Source organism: Panicum virgatum, chromosome 9K (assembly GCF_016808335.1).
Source record: "Panicum virgatum strain AP13 chromosome 9K, P.virgatum_v5, whole genome shotgun sequence".
Lineage (NCBI taxonomy): Eukaryota > Viridiplantae > Streptophyta > Magnoliopsida > Poales > Poaceae > Panicum > Panicum virgatum.
In genome coordinates this window covers 45277964-45284741 of record NC_053144.1, presented here as the reverse complement: position 1 = coordinate 45284741, position 6778 = coordinate 45277964, and positions in this window count along the sequence as shown.

Genomic DNA, 6778 nt, shown 5'->3' with positions numbered 1-6778 from the left:
GAACAGAGAGAGGGAGAGAGGGCGATGGGAGGAAAGGGCAGGTGGCCCGGGCTGGGAGAGTGAACCTTCTGTTCCAGGCACGCAGAGAGAGAGGGGGTGAGGGGGTATTTATAGTGCCCACGCAGGGGTCCAAAATACCCTTAGACTTAAACTAGAGACTAAAATGCCCATAGGGGCTAAACCGGAAATATCTACATGATCTCATCCGACGGCCGAGGTTCTTTCTTCGAATCGAAGTCTTCTCCGCGATGCCGCCACATAGATGAAGATCCGGTCCGCGGTTTTGGAGGGTCCGCGAAACCCGGGTAGGTGGCCGGTTTTGATAAAACCCCCAAAACTCCACGCGCGGTAAGATTCCCGCCTCCACGCCATGGCCCTAGACGCCGTTCCCGCCTCGGCCTTCTGACGGCCCTAAACACCACCCGACGCCCGTCACCTCCTCGCCCGCAGCGAGGCCCTAGACGCTGTCGACGCCCGTTCCTCCGCCAGTCCCGAAACCGACACCCTTGCCTCCACGACTTGTCATCTTCAACCACCGTCTGCCAACTTGGTTTTGTGCCGCATAACAAGAAACTCGCCATCCACCGGTGGTTGCGCCCTCGATCCAGGAGTGGACGCCGCAGCTGCCGCCCGACCCGAGCTCCGGCCCCGGCTGCCCTTCACCGCCGTCCACCGCACGGTCCATCGGCCACAGCTCCTCCACGGCAGCTCTCCGTCGACACTTGACGCCCGTGTATCTGCAACCAAAGACCAAGCACACAATCACACCGCACGGTTGACAATTCACTCATCACAACTAAGAGTGAGTACTCCACATTCCTCACAGTGTCATGATTTTGCTCCTACCTCGCTCAATGGCTGCTGGTCAATTCAGCTGCTAACAAACGCGTGCCTGTCCTATTCCTTGGGTTTGCGGCGTGCCAGAGAGCTTTTAAATTTGTACGTGTGGACTTCCACTTTGCAACACACGTATCTGTGTGCATAACGCAGAGATTCCTCGGCAAGACCAGCCTGACCAAAACGTGGCAACCAGGATAAGCTTACGGTGGTTTTCTATTCCTTTCATGAAAGAGAATTATAGCACCTTTTTTATGTGTAAATTCTCTCAGTGTCACAGAAATTTTGATGTTCCTTCTATGTTATAAAATTTTGACAAGTTGTTTCACTGTCATTGAAATTTTAATTTCTCCCCTCAATGTCATTCCGTCCACACTTCCATCCATATGATGTTAAGTACGGTTTGAAATGATATTTTTGCCCATGATCCCACCTGTCAGTGTCTAACTCCCCCACTCTCTCACTCGCGCCCTCGCCCGCAAGGCCAGCAATTCCTCCACCTTCCCAGGATGGGTGTGACGTAGAGCACGATGGCAGCGACGAGGCAGAACGACGTGGCCCTCGGGTCCCTCCACGCGAGCAGCGACCGCACCCGCTCACCCTGCGTTGCCACATCCCTGAGCACCGTCTGGATCCACTCGGTGAATCTCCGCTGCCGAGTCGTACAGCTCACGCACCACGACATTGGGCATCAACAACGGGAACATGTCCAGCTCGTTGAGTTCGTCAGGGTGGACTGCCTCGGCACACGAGAGCCACACATCCATGTGCGGCGGGCGGCGCTGGTAGCTCCGGAGCTCATCTGTTTCTCCGGCCAAGCCATCGTGAGCATTTCATCTTTTTAGGTGGGGTCGGGGTAAAATCATCTTTTCACATCTGACTTAACAACATATATTGACGAAAACAGCAACGGAATGGTACTGAGGAGATAAATTAAAGGCAAAATTGTCATTTCCATCCCTCAACTATGAGTCGAGGCTCACTTTCATCTCTGAACTATTAAATTAGGTATTTTAATCCTCAAACTTATCTTATGGGCCCAATCTCATCCCTCGTCGTACGTGACATGCCACATAGCCACACCACATCAGCTCCAGCACACCATGCTAGTCTGGAATATTTTAGGTGGATTTTAGTTGGAGTTGTAGGATCACAATACTTTGAAATTTCATTTATTAGCGCACCATGAAATAACGTACTGGAAATTAAACAGATCTGCTTTCCTCCCAATATGTTTTTGGATCAAGTGGTTAATACTTCAGATTATTATGCTTGACATTCATGCTCTTTCAAAATAGTAATGTTGTAATAAGTGCAAAATTAAACAACGTGGAATATGGAGCCTAAAATAAAAGTTCAAGAACTAAAATGACCACTTTAATAATCTAGGGATGAAATTGAACCTCAGACGATAGTTGAAGGATGAAAATGCCATAACATTTTGAGAAGTTCCTTCTATGCTATAAAAAGCGAGTAAATTCTCTCAGTGCCATGTGAATTTACTCGTTTTTTATCCCTGCATATAATGCGGTAAATCTACATGATAAAGCTCTGCTGAGCGCAAGATCAAGCTCACTGTTTCATCGGCACATCTACAAGCAGATACTAGTTGCTACCGCTTGTTGAGTGTTGGGTCCTGTTCGGATACACTTCTTCAAAACCCACTTATTTGAGAAGCATGTTTTTCTAATAAGCTGTTGCGTGGAAAATCCACTGCTTTGATAAACTGAGTGTTTGACAACTCTGATTCTTTTTGCTTATTAGAAACGCGGGGCTCGATCCGCTTACGAGATAAGTGGGACATTGTTTGTCTCCTTTTGCACTAAGCGGTTTCTGTAGTAAGCGAAATATTAGCAAAGTGTTTGGATTAGATTTTTTTGCTTTTTTTTCACCCACAATCCGTTTATAAGCAGAACTAAACAAGATCTAGAAGCACGATGCACGCGAGTCATATACTCATATGATATTTGAGCATGCACATGGACCATTATCGATCCATGGCTGGTCTCTGGTGACGTGTTCAAAATTAAAGGAACTGCCGCCCCCAGCAAAGCTGGGCCGCCATTCGGCTAAGCTGCAGCGAAGCTTTTCACACTAGGGGTCGATGAATCGATAAGGGCACGTTTTAGAGCATTCCTAATTTTGATTTCAGTACATCGGCACATAAACAAATGAACTCGAGACTTAAAGTCTTGGAAAAAAGGTAAAAGAAAAGGAGATGACATGATAGGCCATGGAGTGAACAGAATTAACGTACGTCATATGGAGAGAAAACATTAGCGTACTGATAATTTAAAGTGAAAAAAGAATGGACTACAAAAAAGAATTAGTGCCATATCATCAGTTGCAGTTCGTTCCAGTGAGCAGAACATGTATCCAACTGCAACAACACCCGTTTCATTGGATGCTAAATAAGGGGAAAAGCTATAAATAAGAGTACATGCATGTGCTGCTTACCACGCATATCAACCCGCAACCCAACCGAAAGGGGTGCTGGACCCTAAATGCAAATGGGAGCAGTTGGCTTGCTGGGGCCGCCCCCACCAGCTGATCCGAGGAGGCCGTTTGATGGAAACCCGGCCGGCGCGTGCGTGTCCGTTCACCCATTGCCAGTCAGAGCGTGCGAGGGGCTCGTCCAGGGGCGAAGCTGGAGCTGAATGGAAGGAGTGCACCGTTTATGGAGTGCACCTATTCATTTAAATAATCTATTATCTTATTATTACTAATTGAGGCTTTTTAAGCCTCCCCTAAACTCTGAAGCCACCTAAAATTTTAGGTGGACACTCTAAAAAATTAGAAAAAACCTAGAAATCCTCAGAAAAAATCAGAAACATCCGGTCATCAATTTGACAACTCTAATTCATAATAGTCATTAGATCTATTATCTTTTCTAATAAATTATTCACCTCTGTCATCATGAAAATAAACTAAAGTAACCCCTAAATATGTATCCAAATTACTCACCTCTGCCATTATAAAGGAAATATAAACAACCTCCTAAATTTGTATATAAGTTATCCAATTATGTCATTATTTAAAATAAAAGTAACACCTAAAATCTAAATTATATAATTATAACAAAATATTAAAGTGCACTAATATAAAATTCTTCGTGTAAATTACCCATCTATGTCATTATAAAAATAATACAAATGACCTCCTAATGTAACCCGTAATCTTCGTGTAAATTATCCATCTATGCTATTATAAAAATAATACAAATAACCTCCTAGATTTTTATATAAGTTATCCAATTACGTCATTATTTAAAAGTAAAGTAAACCCTAAATCTGAATCTAAATTATATAATTATAACAAAATACTAAAGTGCACCAAAGAACATGACTTGGCTTAATACAATTATTAAAATATTTTCTATTCCATAGCATAGCATGTACATATAACATATGAGTACTTGGAAAGGTACGGTTCAATAAATAAAGCTATACAAGAGATTAAGAAAACATTTCAGCCATGTAAATAAATAAATGGCCACCTAGCAGATCTCAAACATGTATTCATGTATGATGGAAGGGATAAAAATATCAATTTATAAATAAGTAATTCAATTAAATATATATTAAACATACCTGGAGGTGTGATGCAAAATAAAATCTATTGTAACTAGATAATTATAAATATGTATTTTAAAGTATGTGTTAGAATACTTAATATCTAATTATAATTATTTGCTATAAGATCTTTTTTTATATTAGTTCTAACTAGCATGTGTGGGAGCATAGATTGATAGGCTAGTTAATTTTGAATTAAAAGTCCACAAGTAAATGTTAGGAGTTACATAGTGGTTAATACTTGAGGAGAATTCTATTTAACTTAATGGTGGCGCGCTCTCTACACGCGTAAATGTTAGGAGTTACACCAAGAGTGGCGTGCTACACACGTGCGCGCTCGCTCGCCGAGCTGTGGACGTGTCATACGTGCGGGCCCAAGCCGCACGCTGCGATGTGATGAGGTGCGGTGTGAACGTGTTTTGCCATTATTGATTAAAACGGGGATTAAAGCTCAGATACAAACTCAGATACCCCTGTCTAGAAGATCTCTCTCCTTTCACTCTTTTGTTGTGATGCTACCATTGCTCAAAGCTCTGTGTGCATAGGGGTTTGCGTAAGCAGGTCTTCGGAACCTCCTCGTCTTCGCTCATGATCCTGCTCCGGATAAGAGGGAGGTAAGGTTTTTGGGAAGCGTAGACTGCTTGCTGTACAACTACTTCCGCTGCTTCCAAAAAGTCACTATACGACTACTTCTTCCTACATTTAGAAGGCCGCTGGTGGGGTTGCACAACTAACATATTCCTGAATCGACTTTGTACGGCTACTTCAAGCAAGATCAACCGAGTAGCATATCTACTCCAATTGATAATGGCGCATCCAATACCTCTGGCACCGAACCTATCCTAGGGCAACTGAACCTTTTTTATTCTTATTCTGCTGTTTTATTTTATATTCTTATTTAAGAGGATATTAAACTTGAACAGATGCGCATATCATGCTGTCACAAGATCACTATAATTTATCATAAGATGCCTGATTTTCTAACACTTCACGGAACAGAAGAAATGGCAGCTGCTGGTAAGTGGTAACATATGACTGCAAATCTGCAATTTGTAAAACAATCCAGGTGCTCGTAATTAACTCTAGCTAAGTAATTGTCATCGTCAATCTTCACCGGCCCGCATCAGTGATCCTTGCAGCGGTGGGTCCTCGGACAAGAAAACAGAGAGCATCGAAACCACACGGCACACTACGACACGAAGCAAGCCCAATGAAGAAAGAACAGGCCCCCGCGTGCGCGTGCGGATCATAACGGCGGCGCTCCCCCGGCGTTGGCGCCGGTTGCCATCGCTGCGGCATTGCGGCGGATCTGACGGTCGTGGCGTCGCCACCCCATGAGGCAGCAGAGGACGGAGAGGAGCAGGACAAAAGAGGGCGACGCCGATGGAGATGCCGACGATGAGGCCGGTGTGCTCCCCCGTTTCGCTCGACTCAACCGAGGAGCCGAACTGAAGAGAGCGATGAGAGGAGAGGACGGGCACCACCGGGCACCGGCCGGGGAGTTAAGCAGAGCAGCGAGCGTTCAGAGGGGACGAGCGGGTGACGAAGCTGGGTGGCTCTGTGAGAGCTGAGCACCTTTTCAGCTTGCGTTCTGCACCCTAGCGATCAGCCCCCGTGAAGAGCGCGTCGGCAGGAAGCATGGTGGGGCCAACATGTCAGACGTGCGGTGGACCTAGAAGAGGCATAGAATGGTTCGTGAAGGAACATCAAGAAACCCAGGATAATAGTGTGTAGTGCAGGTCTGCATGCGCGACCGGACCCAGCTGACGACGAGTGAATTTACCAGCTAGCACCTTTCCCTTTGGCACACTTCTGCCTCTCTCTCTTTGCTGATCTGATAAAGGGCCGTACCCTATGGTGGCAGGTTTGCTCGAAGTAGAAACTTGGGCTTTTCCGTGAAAACCGAATGCGTTTGCAAGGAGTGGCAACATGTAGTACACGGGCCACCACCCAATAAACGAGCCAGCTACTAGACTTGACGGGGTCGGCACTGTGGGATGGCACATGGTAGATCAGCTCAAGCCTGCAGAACCAATGTGTGGGTGGCCAATGGCGGACGATCAATCCACATGGTTTCCTGCTGGGCGCGCGGATCTCCCCATTCGTTCTGAAATCCAAAATCTTTCAGTCGAAGAACACCACCTGATTGAAGATCCAACGTTTAGCAATAATACAGAAACGGAGTACTTATCTCCAAAAGAACTAATTAAGGGTTAGTCAGCACCATGAAAGAGGTCAGCTTCCTCCCTCCAAAAACTCTAATCAAGGTCGAGATGCGGCACTAGGGAGTTGACCGAGGCGCCTCAGCATCACGGTGACACACCTCTTTTCCAGAGGATGAGCTGCTAGATCGATCGGGCCTAATGGGC